Here is a 15,157-nt window from a genome sequence, read left to right on the forward strand (position 1 = left end):
AATTAAATAGAATGTATTTAGATGTGTTTTTTTTATATGTGTAAAATAAAAAAAATAAATAAAAATATATAAAATAAAAAATACAATAATAATAATAATAAAAAAAAACAATAAAATAAAATAATATAAAAAAAAATATTTTTAAAATAATTAAATATTTTTAAACAATCCTGTGATTCTCCATTAGGACCATTATTTGGATCTGGTTTTTCATATGTGTAAAATAAATAAATTAATAAAAAAATAAACATATATGTAAAAATATACACTTAAAAAACTAAAATCAATTGTTGTAAATGCTACAAGTGAATTTATGTATCACAATGTATATATAATATACAGCATTAAAAAGTATATTGATATTTGCTAAAGATAAAATTAACACTATTAGTAAGTTATTACTGTTTTAAATGATTAACTTAAGTTAATATGAGAGTTAGATGACGCAGTTAAGTTACGGGAAATGAGCATAACCTATTATATATCCAGTATCAGCTCATAAATCAAAACATAATTCTATAATATTAGCAGACTATCAATATGGTACAGATACTGCATATTGTGAATCCCTAGATTACCTTTCTGGTCATGAGTAAAAGCCTCTTTAGGGAATTTCTGACCCTAAAAACAAAGTATTTTAAATAAGACCATCACCATACAGTTGTTCAAAAGAAAGAGCCTGGACGTCTCATTAACGCTCAGCTAATTAATAGTTTCTTATTTTAGAACAACTAAAAGTAAAACCCTGAGTCCAACTGAATTAACCGTCATGTGCACACAGAAGGTTGATCCAATTCCCCATGCTCTTCCTTTTGTCCAGTAACTACAGGGAGCAGGATGAAGGTAAACACAGCTGAAAATCAAACTCGAGCATTTGAAGAAGAAAGCGCTTTGGTTGCTCAAAAAGGCTGCCGGAGGCAAATAAAGATTACTACAGAGCGGTGGGCTATTTCACATCACCAAACATAGCCATTTCCCATCACCCAAATACAAAACACAGTCTTACAATAGAGGGAGATAGACAGTTAACCAAATTATGATGCATAGTTACCCATCATATGACAAAATCAATGCAGCGCACAGAAAGACATAGCTGACTGGGATCAATAGCTGTCCTCTCTCTCAATTAATCCATCTGTCATTCCACACCATTAGCACGGATCATTCAATACAAGCACAGGAATAGATTTGTTCATGCTCAGTGTTTAGCTAATAATATTTTAGGGGTGAAAGAGGAAAAAAAGAGAACAGAGACAGAGTTGTAGGTCAGTACAGAGTTTGGCAAAAATTTCCCATGTGGTATTGTGTGAGCATGACGTATACAATGTTTTCTACTAATGAACCATTTGATCATCAATATATATTTACAGTTCACTACATTTTATATGTGTATGACATCCTAGACATTTCAACCTCCCATCCCCATTGAAAATTCTCAATGGGCGTTTTATCTATTGGAAACAGCACACTGTCCGTGTAGCCCGCCTCTGTGAACTCTGGGCCTTTAATATAGCTCCCCTCTTAATATGCCGAATTAAAGCTCTTCAACCTTTCATTTCTTTGTAATGCTGGCTCTGAGAGCCTGGGTCTCTGAGGGTTGGGATCGATGTGGAATAGCTAAACGTGCACAGGCACGGGGGAGACGGCAAGAGAAAGAGAGCGAGAGAGGAGTTATTGGTCCTCCACATTATCACACAACACACAAATGGTTGGGTGTGGCACGCTGGGCCAGCGGCCCGGTGAAACGCTCTTTTATTTTCTCCCTCTCAATCAACCTCACTCCTCACTGGCTTTTTTTTCACACTGTCATGGCTGTAAATCAGCGTGTGGAGTAAAACGGAAAGCTGGAGTGCACCCAGAGGATCTATGGGCTCCACAGGGGAGATTTTCATTAGCACTATTGGTTCTTCTATAAACATTATGTCTTTCGACGCTGCCAGTGACTTTAAATACATGTTGGCTCAAAAGCACAATGTGTTATACTTAACTTTAATTGAAGTGAATGCCCTGCCATGCCCTCTTATTTTATAAAAACAGCAGCTAAATGCTTGTCTAACATAGGTGGAGCAATTACATTTTTTTCCCACAGACTACTGCAATTTTGTGTTAGGAGGAAAAGATATACAATATGCGCTAGCAGCATTAGTATGTATTGAAATAAATACAATCATACGGAGATAGCTGCAGCACTTGAAAAAAAATATGCTTATTTTAATATGCTTAAAGACAAACCATGTGCAAATTCATCAGTCAACACAATTGCATTTTCTCCTTAAAACTACAGTGTACCAAAGACAGTCCCAAAAATATGGTTTGAAACTGGCCCTGGCCCTGTCACAAATACGTAACCAATTCTGTCAACTTGTTTTTTATATCATTAGCAAAGTGTTTTTACATAGAATTTTGAATGGTACAGCCCGTTGGGTCATTTCATTGGGTTATTTTTAATATTTTTTACCCAGGTGCTGGGTTATTTTTTTTTACCCAAATGCTGGGTTCAACTTGTTGGGTCATTTTATTAGGTTACTTTTTTTTTTTTTTTTTTTTTTTTTTACCCAGGTGCTGGGTTATTTTTTTAACCAAACTTGTTGGGTCATTTTATTGGATTATTTTTACTATTTTTTACCCAGGTGCTGTTTTTTTTTTTTTTTAACCCAAATGCTGGGTTCAACTTGTTGGGTCATTTTATTAGGTTATTTTTTAAAATATTTTTACCCAGGTGCTGGGTTCATTTTTTTTTTAACCTCAAATGCTGTGTTTAACTTGTTAGGTCATTTTATTGAGGTATTTTTAATATTTTTTACCCAGGTGCTGGGTAGTTGTTCTGCAACTCAGCTGCTGGGTCATTTAACGCTGGGTTATTTTTTTCTACCCAGTTCACCCAAACAAATTCAATTTGTCTTGTATTTTGTCCATGTGTTCTTGCTTAATAATAAATGTTCAACTTTTGATTATTGCTGTTGCCCCTAGTAATACTGTGTGTGTTTTAGTTCCAATCCATTTTTAGCCAGCAATATAATAATTTCTTAACAATAGTTGACTTAAATAAAATAACCCAGCATGTTTGGTAAAAACATTTAACCCAACCAGCTGGGTCAAAATAACCTAGCATGTGTTCTGTCCAATACCCAGCGCTGGGTTGCCAAATAAACCAAGCTGGGCTGTTTTTAACCCAGCGTTTTTAGAGTGTAGCTGTTTGAGATGGATAACAGGAGCATGGTTTGTGTCGCATTATAAACGCATTATTAGCTGTAACGGGTAACGTTGATAACATAGCCAAGCCAAAAGCTAATTCAGTTTCCATTTGTGTACGATTTGTTTATCATTGCCATTATGTGTATGATGTTGTAGAGAGCGATACATAAAATGCATTACCGTTCAGACACATTCCTCCATTACCACGTACCGTTGCATAGCGTTGATTATTTCAGTTAACCGTTTGATAGTAAAACAGGCAGTCTGAGCTGATGTGATTGAGTGGAGGCGGAGACTAATTTACATATTCATGAGGAATATGTCATTTTGATTATCAAATATGAGTTCTAAGGAATGAAATTACCACCTTAAAGTAAAAATATCATTGTAACTATTTAGTAACTGCTAGTTATTTTAAAGTTGAAGTGAAGCAGTAGGCCAAGTTTACATTATTTAGTAAACTGATTTCCACTTTAATTAAAAAAAATAAAATAAAATAACAATCACAATTCATGTAACCATCTTAAAGGAAAAAAAAAGGATGTTTTGTTATAGCTTTTGGAGCAAGGGCACTGCCATCTTGCAGTACCACAATTGGCTAGTAATATAAGCATTTCTTTACTTTTTGAGCACACAAATATTATTGGTTTTCATCATAATTTGGATGAATATCCAACATCAAACTGTCTACCTCACAAAGTTTTGATTATGGTATCCCAAACATTGTTTTCATAATGGGAATGTGATGTATTGTAAATAAACAAAGCTTTAAATATCATTCTTGTGGCAACTTTAGACCTTTCAGATGTATTCTCGTTCACCATAGCATGATGAATTGTTGTGGAAGCTAACTAGCTAGTTATGACTGTTTTCCAAACACGGCCGCATCTCTGTTGTTTGAACCACATTTGTTCAACAATATAGGGACATTGTTAATGATGTCACACGCATGTGGTGGAGTAATAGCTTCCGCTGTTTAACAGATTACAGATCAAGATGCTGCTGTATTGAACATGGCACCTGATGACTAATTTACTTTTTTTGATCCCTGTCATTTTGCTTTATTTTATGTTTGACTCACCACGGAGTCCCTCTTACGTCTTATGCTGCCTTCACGCAATGTCGTAATTACTGTAATTCTGAGATGACAACACATGGCATTTTACTCATAGCTTTCCATGTTGTCGGACTCACAGATAGTGCCTAAGTAGCGCCAAAATGAGCCTGGCGGTGGTCATGTGGTACATCTGTCACTGGTCCAAGTCGTAACTCTCAGAACATTCTGAGTTTACAATTTGTAATTACCAGTTCAGCACGTAAGGGCTTTGGCGTTGATAGTGTTGCCATAGAAGCACATAATTCAGATAAAGTAATGTCACGTGTTTTCATCTCGGAATTACGAGATGGCCTGAATGCAGCTTTACTCTGGGGTGTAAATTTATGACACACGCACTACTGGCATTTATAGAGGAAAAAAAAACACAAAAAAAAAACAGGGATTAAAATGCATTCATATTTAGATAGAATGGAAGATATAGATTGCACTGCATGTTAGCTTGCTTATTGTGGCCAAGAGCAGAATTTATTTAAGCCCAAAATTTATTTATGTCCTACTAACAAGAAACTATGCTTCTAACCACAGGTGGAGAGCTGTAGTTCCAATCACATAAGTTTGCGACGCTGTTTGTGAATGTTCGTTTGAACTATGGTTTCGGGAAACACAGATCATTGAACTATGTTGGTAATGATGGAAATTGCGACCATAGTTGGCTAACGATGCTTTTGGGAAAAACACTCCAGTCCTGCTTTCTCAAGAAAGTTTATCATTCTCACGTGTTTTAAAGCTGCAGTCTGTAACTTTTGACGCTCTAGTGTAACAGAGGTCAGCGGTAGGTGCTGTGCAGAAAACCTCACTCCCCTGATCTCAAGAGGTGCACTAGCAACTGATGCTAGTGCACCCGCCTCCATGCCGGAGACCTGCTCGGAGTGGTGTGCGAGTAGGGCCCAGGGAAAGGGGTTACATTGGTGCCGTGACCCGGATGGGAGTGAGGTTTAGGGGGCTGAGTGTAATGGAGGCCCGACCCTCTCAGAACGGGTGCGAGTAGGATCCGGGGAGAGGGATTACACTAGCGGTTAATAAACAGAACTGCATGCGTCTTGCGGAAGAACATTTTAGCCGGAGATGCTTCTCTTTGTTTATTTCTATGACGAATCATGCAGGGACTGGGGTACTTCACAGTTGTCGGAAATATAGACAATTAATTGCACTTGACCTCACAACCAGCTACTGAGCTACCAGAAGCAGTTAAACTGAAACAATACAAAGTTATGTTGCAACAAAAAGTCCATTTAGCACTATATATAAAAGCAATAATAAAAGAAAACGAAAGTACATTCTGTGTAAATCTGTCCTTCAAATTCTGCAATTGAACATTCAAAAGAATGACAAAACTGATAATGTAAAAAAAAACAAAAAACATATTCATGTTTCAATGAGCTCTTATTTGTTAAAACATAAAAAGGTGCATACTGAAGCAAGGCTGCAAGCTACAGAAGGCCAGATCTTACTAGGCTGCATTCTTGTAAAGTTTTCAGCTTCATAATTTTGGGCTCTATAGTATTTCACTCACATTTGCTTGTAATAGACAGCATATAAATAAGTTAAAACTTTATAATACCTTTCATTAATAAAATATATGAAATGTCATGAAAATTTGATTCATGCATTTATAAAATTCATATAATGTGTTTCTTAACCTTTTGTTTTGAAACTAGTGAGAATGTGAAGTGTTTTAAAAGTTGATTTTCTAAAAGTCGCAAGTACCTTAAATGAAGAAACACTTCTACTAATATGCATACTGCTCACATTATTTTTGTTTGGTGTTTGGTTTCCTCTAAACTCTAAAATAGATTCTCCTGTCCCTCAGCATGTAGCTTTAATTGCGGATAGTAGGACTACAGCATTCATGTTTCCCCTCCAGTGCTTTCTGAGAAAAGCAGCGAGCTGCGGACCGCCCGCAGTCCACATCCTTCATCCCCAGGTCAGAGCTGTAGAGCACAGGGTGCATCTCACTCTCACTGTCAATGGCATTTAATCGATTTCAGAGCACAGCTCCAACAATAGTACAGAGAAGCTGAGAGTATCATCTCACAAACACACCACAGACCCATGGAGTGCGCTAAGGTTTGCTCAACCTAAGTTCAATACTGTCCTCTTTATAGATTCTGTCTTTCTCTGAAAAAGATATTTTGTAAGATGTCTACATCAAAGAACGGACAGTCTTTAGTCTCAAACTACCAAAACCACCACAGAAGCATCATTACTGGTTATTTTCAGTGTACTGTTTATAAAGGACATGTGTTGCATGTTATCGATAAAAACAGACAATACTTTTACATTTTGGAAAATGTGTAAATAATAGAATCAACAACATTAGTCTAAAAGGCAAGTAATATCAATACAAACTATCACACTGTTTGGAAATTATAACCATTTACCTTAAATTAGTTTTTTTTTTTTTTTTTTACATATTTTGTGTTTTCATTTTAATTTTAGTTTGTTTAGTAATTTTGTTATATGCTTTTGTCTTTTTAAAGTGTTTAGAGGTGGATGTATCTGACACATGTCTTCTTCTATATATCTAAAATATAGATTTTCTAGAAAAAAAAAAAAAGGTCATAGGTCAAGTTTGGAACAACAGATAGGTAAGCAAACAGACCAATTTGGAGTAGACGTCACAGTAACGAACAACACTGGTAACAAGTGGAGGTAAACGGGTAAAATCCATGGAGTAAAAGAAAAAAAAAAACACTTTTTGTGCCTTTTGATGTCAAAATCGGAAAGGCAAATCATTTTTATAGAATACTGTCGTCAAAGTGCCAGACATTTAAGCAAACATACTATGGATGAAAACTGCTATGATTACTTTTAAAGCATAAATTTGATTTAAACAATAGGTCTACATAATATTCACATATGCTGTTCATAGGGGACGTATTGCATTAGCCTTACAGCTCTACAGTACAGCACGACATATTGTTTAAACCTATTACTAATAACATTTTTACATAACATTTATTTTATCTCGCAATTCTGACTTTTTTTCTCGCAAATACAAGTTTATATCTCCTAATTTGGACTTTATAACTCGATTGAACTCAAAAATAGTGAGTTTGTCAATTCTATGGGAAAAGCCAGAAGTGTGGGATAAAAACTATTCTATTCTGAGCCGAGGGAAAAAGAGAGAAGGACGAGTTGTTTTTCCTTATTAGAATTGTGAGACCTCAGGATCTGTCACCAGATAGGCTCCGCCCACAAAAAACATCATTCCAGTTTCAGATCTGTAAGACGATCCCACTATCTAATGTCAATTTCTTCTTATCTCTGGGTGACAAGCTCTTGTAATATATGGAGAATATTTTGAAAATGACATCTAATCAATACAATCTATAATCTGTTTTAAATTTAACTATTTTGTACAGTATCCATGTAATTCTCTAGCCATAAAGGCTATCTCACAAGGGGTTTCTGCAACTATGCCATCTCTTTCTTATCTTTTTATAATCTGAAGAACATTCTTTCGCCACAAAGAACCTTTTGTGAAACAGAAAAGTTCTTCAGATGTTAAAGGTTTTTTATAGAACCATTTAGACAAAAAGGTTCTTCTATGGCATCGTGAAGCACCTTTATTTTTAAGATTGTGTAATACTTTAATTTAAAGCACAGCCACTACGAATTCAGACGTAACACCTCTTATTTACTTTGAGATCATTCTGAGGTTAAATAAAGATTTGAAATCATAAGAAATTGTTTAATAGCTATGATACTGGGTTTGAAATCAAATGTTTGCATAGCTATGACAGGAAACACTGGCATCTAACAATGCCTTGGAAAAAACAATTAATCTTAAAAAATAAAGTTTATGCATAAACCCAATAATCATGTGTCCTATTCTGTGTCCTAAACTCCTGAAACATTGGTGTCTCATTTTAGAGCAGTCAATGCAATTTATGAAAGAAGTCAGTTAAATCTGTATTTGGGGGTAGGAAAAAAATCAGATGTAATCCCCTTTGTAATCACTGACATTTTTCAAAAGTAACTAATTTAATTACACATTTTTTTCTCAGTAACTGTACTAATTACAATTACATTTATTTTGTAATTAAATTACGTAATTCCGTTACATGTAACTAGTTACTCCCCAACACTGTTGGTCTATACGTTTTATTTTTTAATCAACTATTCCTATAAGCTGCCAGTGCCAATAGCCTTGTGGTTAGTGCACCAATATATAGCGCCATTGCGCTGTGGGCGACTGAGTTCGAACCCTGGCTTGTTGACCTTTCCTGATCCCACCCACTTTGCTTCCTGTCCTATCTAAATAGAGGCATGAAAACACCAGAAATAAATCTTTAAAAAAAAACAAAAAAAAACTACCCCTATAAGCTTCCACAGTAAGACTGTAAACATAAATAGTTTTAAATAGTGAAGGACAGATCAAAACTTTGAATCTTTCTTAATTAAAGGCACAGATGCACAAGTACTAGATTAAAAAAACAACCCAGAACCTGTACTGGACCTTTACTTCAGACATCACGGCACTGCGATCAACATTTTAAACTGCGCTTCTTATTTTCTGTCTAGCAAGTGAAAACATTAGATTAGCGTCTTAACAACAAGCTTGACCCGTATTAAATGCCCAACAGTAAAGTAAATCTAAATAATGAGATAAAATAAAAGAGGTAGTCCCTTTTTAAGATAATCTCCAGACTTTCATGTGTCTCACAAGTCCGTTGCTACCCGCTGATCAAACAGAAACATGAAATGCTGTGAAATCTCCACATAAAGTGATCCATTAGCTAGAGAGATACCCAGAGATGAAAGGCATCCTTGCATCCTGCCCTACCGACGCAGTGCTCCGTGTAAATAACCTTTTGCTCCAAATACTGCCCATACATATTCAGTTAGAGAGAGAAAGAGACAGTTCACAGGAGTGTTTTCTGACTGTGTGAGCAACAGAGCGAGAGAATTAATGCACGTCATGACCGTCTGATTATTTTCCAGGAAAAAGCATGGTTATAAAACTCACCTTCATAATCACACACACATAAAACAGCACTCTAGAGTGTGTCCAGTACAGTTACATTCCACACCGTTTGCCTTCATAGAGTAAATACTGCTTAGAATCTGCTCACATCGATGTTAATGTTCAGAAAATGTTCTGTTTATGGGGGAAATTCACTAAGAATAACTGCTATTAGCTTTGTGTATCTGCATTGGATTATGCAAATCAGGTAAGTCCACAAACATACCAAAATTTCATGATTTTGCGGGTCAACTCTGAACATTAGGTTGTGTAGGATGCGGCAGACTACCATAATCTGACATACTTCACTGGGACAGTACTTCTACACTTTTTAAACGCAAGAAGTGTGCTTGACTACGCCATACATCGGGATATTTGCCTGGTAATGGCATTCTTCTCCATGATTTGATGAATTACTGCTGGCATGACCGATAAAAATGTTTAAATAAATCAATAACAACTCAATTTGCTGCCTACTTTCCTATATGTTCCTGGAAATAGTAGAGCTTGGTACTAGTAATAATGTCAAGGTCATAGGTTCAGATTCCCAAAGAAAAATATAAACTAATAAAACAATAATACCTTGAAAGCACTAAAGGTTGTTTCAGATAGAAGGGGTGGGCAATATACTGACATGATTTACCAATAGAAATATGTCAACCAGTACAGATTTTGGACTATCCTCTCTATCGCAGTTACAGGCTCATGTGACGTTGCTGTACTAGAGAGTCATAAAAATGTATCATTTGTACACGTTCTTAAGCATTGTGGTTTAAAAACAAGTGATTTTAACCCGTTGAAATGCAATCAGCAGTGAAAGAGAACTCATTTGACTATATGTGCACGCTGTCTGAGAGACTGTTTTTGCCGCTTTATAGGCCTTGAACGGTCAAAATCAATTCATGCTCATTGGAAATATGTGCCTCTATACACATTTTTGCAACACCGTAATTATGCATGTTACTGCACATTTCGCGGCAGTTTCAAAGTGAAATGTCCAGAGAGTGGCGCTAAAACACACATTCAATACTTCACCGTGACACGTTTTTATGACATTAGTACAGACATGTATTGCTGCGTTTTTATTACACTGCTTGAGGTATGTATTGCAGCTGTTCAAAATTCAAATATTCGGGGGAGTGTCACTAAAGGTTAATGCTCTATCATTTTGGAAATATCCCCTACACCAAACCGATAGTGTTAACAAATGCAAAAGTGATATAAAACCACATTTATTGAAGCAGCCATACAATTTTCACTTTCTTAAGCAGATTTGAGCTGTTTTGTTGAACCATAGTTCCACAGGGTTCGTACCGAAGCTCTTCATCACTCAAGTGCAGCACCATATCACATGAGCTACCAAGCAAACCTACTAAATTAGGAAATTTGCACATATGAGGCTGTATATGTGACGACAACATTCAAAAGTATCGGTTTTCAAATTGCGCAGGATGTTAAAATTGTTTTAAAGCCACAATATAATATTCTGTAAGTAATAGTGTGAAAAAGCCTTTATTATGTATATTATTATGTGTATGAAAAGGAATAAAAATGGTCAGAGTTTTACTGCCTCTAGTGTTTATTTCAACTGAAAACCACAGTGATTCATACATTTGGGTCCGTTTTTTCAGTTTTGCAGAAATGTATATAGAGGCACGTATTTTCAATGAGCCTGTGTTGGTCAAAATACCTGTTTTTGCAAGTATCCTCATAAACACAGTAATTTAGTTCTCAAGTGAAAGCAAACTGCTGAGAAAGAAAACATGTGTAACAGTATATTGTACCCGGGCAGCTCTTAAAGTGACAGCAGTCTAAGGCTGCAATTACACTAGTGCGTTTTCGTTTTAAAACGCATAACATTTGCTACGGTTATGCCTGTCGCTTACACTTCTCCAGTGTTTTCGACCCTTTAAAAACTAAGATTTTTGAAAATGCTGCAGACCCCGTTTTAGTTTGAAAATTCTGAGGTTGCATTTCAGTGTAAACAGACTTTTGAAAACGATGGCGTGGCTACCCACATTCGCTCTGCGTATTGTTGAGGACCGTGTAAACAATAACATCATGCTCATTGTTGTACCCATAGATATGTATAGGTAGATGATTATTGAAATGCCATCTAAATAATATGGGATCTACCTATACACATCTATGGTTGTACCTGCATGAAGCAGTGAGGATCGTTTTCATTTTAAAACGAAAACGCACAAGTGTAAACAGTGCCTAAGGGGCAGATTTACTAAACAGGGCAAATTAGCATGAGAGTGCAATTCCAAAACAGCGCCAATAGGCATGAACATTTCTGCGGGTGATTTACCGACAATACGCAAATTAAAGAACACAGACGCAACATCACATTTACATATCAATCAATGCAGTATACCAAGCGCAGCACAAATTGGCATAGTCACAAATAAAGAATAAAGAAATAAAGAAGCCACAGAATGTTGAAAAGAACAGGAGGGCAAAAAATGAAGGGTTGCAAGAAGTTTTGATAGACCTGGTATAGCGTGACTTCTCCTAGATGAGGGTTCCAAGTCGTCTTTTATTTCCTGAAGCAAATTAAAAATAACATGGTTTGGCAAAAGATATGATTGGATAATGTGTTCTTTTGGCATTCCAAATAAATTAATACATGTGGAAAAAATCCTCTCCCCTCACCACACGCTCTTTGTTCTCTGCAGTGCCTCCTCCTAGCAACGACAATTTGCAGCCATTTCCACCGTAAAACAGCTTAAGACATGCTTTTTTGGGGCGTTATGCAATGCCGCAAATACCAGTAATTTGATAAGCACAAACGTTAGTAAATCACACTGCGTGATTCATTTTAATGCTTTCATCCCATGCATTTTGCGTCTGAAAGGGAAACTCCTACAAATGCATATTCAAAGTCAGGTGCAAAAATTGTGTCCACACCTTTTCTGCGTTAATTCTTCACTGTGAATCTTTAGTAAGTACTATTTTAATGCCCTAATTTTAATGTCTGTCATTCATGTTAATCAAACAACAAAAGAGAAAAAAATCTCTCACTGCTCTTGACTAAATTACTTTCATAACTGTAATAAGAAGAAAAATATACATTTCATTTACACCGTGAAGAATATGCAGTTTTTATAAATTTGATTACTTTATACAATGTATGTAGCATTTCTTACTCATTTGTTCTACTGTAGTTTTTTGCTTGTAATTAGTTTCTTAATCAGAATCTTTAATTTAATCTGTGCTCGGTAAGGTTTGATGTTTCTGTATTTATTTGACACAGTAATACAGTAATATAATACAGTAAAAACACTAATATAATGAAATATTCTTACGTTTAATATATTTTAAAACATAAGTTATTCCTGTGATGCAAAGCTGAATTTTCAGCATCATTACTCCAGTCCTCAGTGTCACATGACCCTTCAGAAATCATTCTAATATGTTGATTTGGTGCTTAAGAAACATTTCTTAGTATGTTAAAAAAAAAAAAGTTGTAGTGATTAATATTTTTGTGAAAATCTTAATATTTTTGAGGAAAAAAACGAACAAACAAAAAAACAGCATAACTTAAGGGTAATTTACATTCTATAATAAGCCTAACTGATATAAAAGATGATGTCAAAAAATGCTTGGATGAAAAGAATGATAATGACTTCTTTAGAGACCACAACATCACAGAAACTTGTGGGTAGGCTCTGTTGACTGGAAGGCTACCACCCAGCAACCACCCAAAGCACCTTAGAATGTGTTGCAGCCGCACTACAATGCCCTGACAACCACCCATGACACCTTAGCAGGTAAGTGTTGCACAGGCAAGTACCATTTACATTTACTTCAGAAAATGGAGAAATCTATCTGTCCTCTACTGGCTTACAGTAAAACAAATTTTGTACTGCACTTTAAAATAAGCATGTCACAAATGAAACACTAAGCTCTGAAAACACACAGCAAGCCAAATACTTCTCTCGTTAATCTGAGGAAATGTTGTCAGGTTTCATTAGACATTGGAAGTGTTGAGAAGAAAGAAGTAACCTTCCCTTCAGACAGAGACTAACCACTGCAGCCTCTGCTCAGTGTTAATTAAGCCATTATTAGCTGCCACTGACGGAGAACTAAAGTAGCTTGTTTTCATTAAGATTCATGCCAAGATTTACATCTTTGTCTGTAATCAGGCAGCTGATCTCACTTTATCTATCTTTGGGGCAGCGTTTTCACAATGAAGACGATTACAGCTTTTTCTATAAGACACTGGTGACAATCCCACCGTACACATTCCATTCACACGTGCCACATATGAACGAGTTGTCCACAAATTTGTTGAAATATATTAATTTAAATCATTTTAAGTTATGTAGACCCTTTTGAAGTTTGCTGCGGCCCCCTGGTGCAGTGTTTCCCAGTCCAGTTCTTGGAGGCAGACCAACAGTACACATTTTGTATGTTTCCGTTATCTGACCCATTCATTTTAGATCTTGGATTCTTTACTAACAAGCTGATGAGTTGAATCAGCTGTGTTTAATTAGGAAATGTTTGGAAATGTGCTTGGAAATGTGTTGTGTTGGTGTGGCTCCAAAAAACAGTGTTGGGAAACTCTGTCCTAGGGGGTCCCGGCCCATGGTTGAGAATCACTGCATTAAACGGTAGTTTTTCCTGTTATTTTTATCTCCAATAATATTGCAAGATGTGTTTCATGAAAACATTCCATGCTGACACATGCTTTTCAGTGTATCATACATTTATATGTCATCAAAAGATGACCAAATATCAGCCCTGGTTTTGGGATCACAAACAAATGTTTTAAAATTTGGCATCACATATACATTTGTAAAAAGACAAAGCAAGACTGAAAAGAACAGCTCACAACAGATTAGGAGAATTTTAGCATTACATCACTTTCTCACAAATGGACCCTCTGCAGTGAATGGGTGCCATCAGAATGAGAGTTTTTGGGTCAATTCACCAAATAAAGTCCCCCTGTTATGCCACTTCCAATATTTCTTTTCATGCAGTGTGTATGTGAATGTAAACAATCTGGAAAGTTGTAAAGTTGAAAGTGCACTATAAAGTTATTGCCTCCCAAAATAAAGAATCAACTTTGAACAGCTTGAACAAGTCATTAGTAATTTGAATCCCACTTCCATGACGGCTGGATAATGCTCGCCTATGTTCTACGTTGGCCGTCCACAACTAACTTGACCCACCCTCAAACACATAATTTTATTGACAACTGCTTCTCTAATCTCGTAGGATTCACAAAACGCTTGCTCCTGAAATATGGCTCAGTACCCAGTTTATTTGGACCAGTGGCACCACTGAATCACAACCTGTAAGTATGACTAATAATAGATGTTTATATTTTCTGCCAACCATTCAAAATAAGGAGCTATGACAATGATGTATCGTTTCTTACATGCACTATACACACTAGACCAGCAAACTTGGCCACCTGACCAATCAGAGCAGAGTAGGCTCACAGAAAGGAGGGGTTTAGAGAGACTGAATCGTTTGAGGATCACTGGAAAATGGGGTAAACCTTTTTGGAAAATCTCAAAACAATATTAGGAACCCTAAAGACGGCATAATAGGGACATTTCAACATCTTGTGAGGTAAAAAGATGCATTTGTAAGAAAAAAAATCCAACACGACACGTTTTAACTTCAAACTAGCACTTTTAGCCAAATTACAAGTTCATAATACATTAAAAAACGCTTTCTCCATGTGAAAAAGTGTATCCTCTGTTGTCCTCTCACATCAAAATCTACCAATATATTAATTAGAACTGTCCGTTTTGGACTGTTTTCACTTTTAAACGGTGCTTGATCTGTGCATATTTCTCTCCTGATTCAGATGAGATGACTTTTTTTCACTGGGAAGACACAACATTATAGAGGACTTG

The 15,157-nt window shown here is 36.0% G+C and overlaps 1 protein-coding gene across 1 annotated transcript in view; it reads right to left on the reverse strand.

Moving 5' to 3' along the window:
• Positions 1–15,157, reverse strand: part of LOC127171339 (NALCN channel auxiliary factor 1) — a 149,313-nt gene that overhangs the window by 39,988 nt on the left and 94,168 nt on the right. The window lies entirely within an intron of this gene.

This window comes from Labeo rohita, chromosome 9 (assembly GCF_022985175.1).
Source record: "Labeo rohita strain BAU-BD-2019 chromosome 9, IGBB_LRoh.1.0, whole genome shotgun sequence".
Lineage (NCBI taxonomy): Eukaryota > Metazoa > Chordata > Actinopteri > Cypriniformes > Cyprinidae > Labeo > Labeo rohita.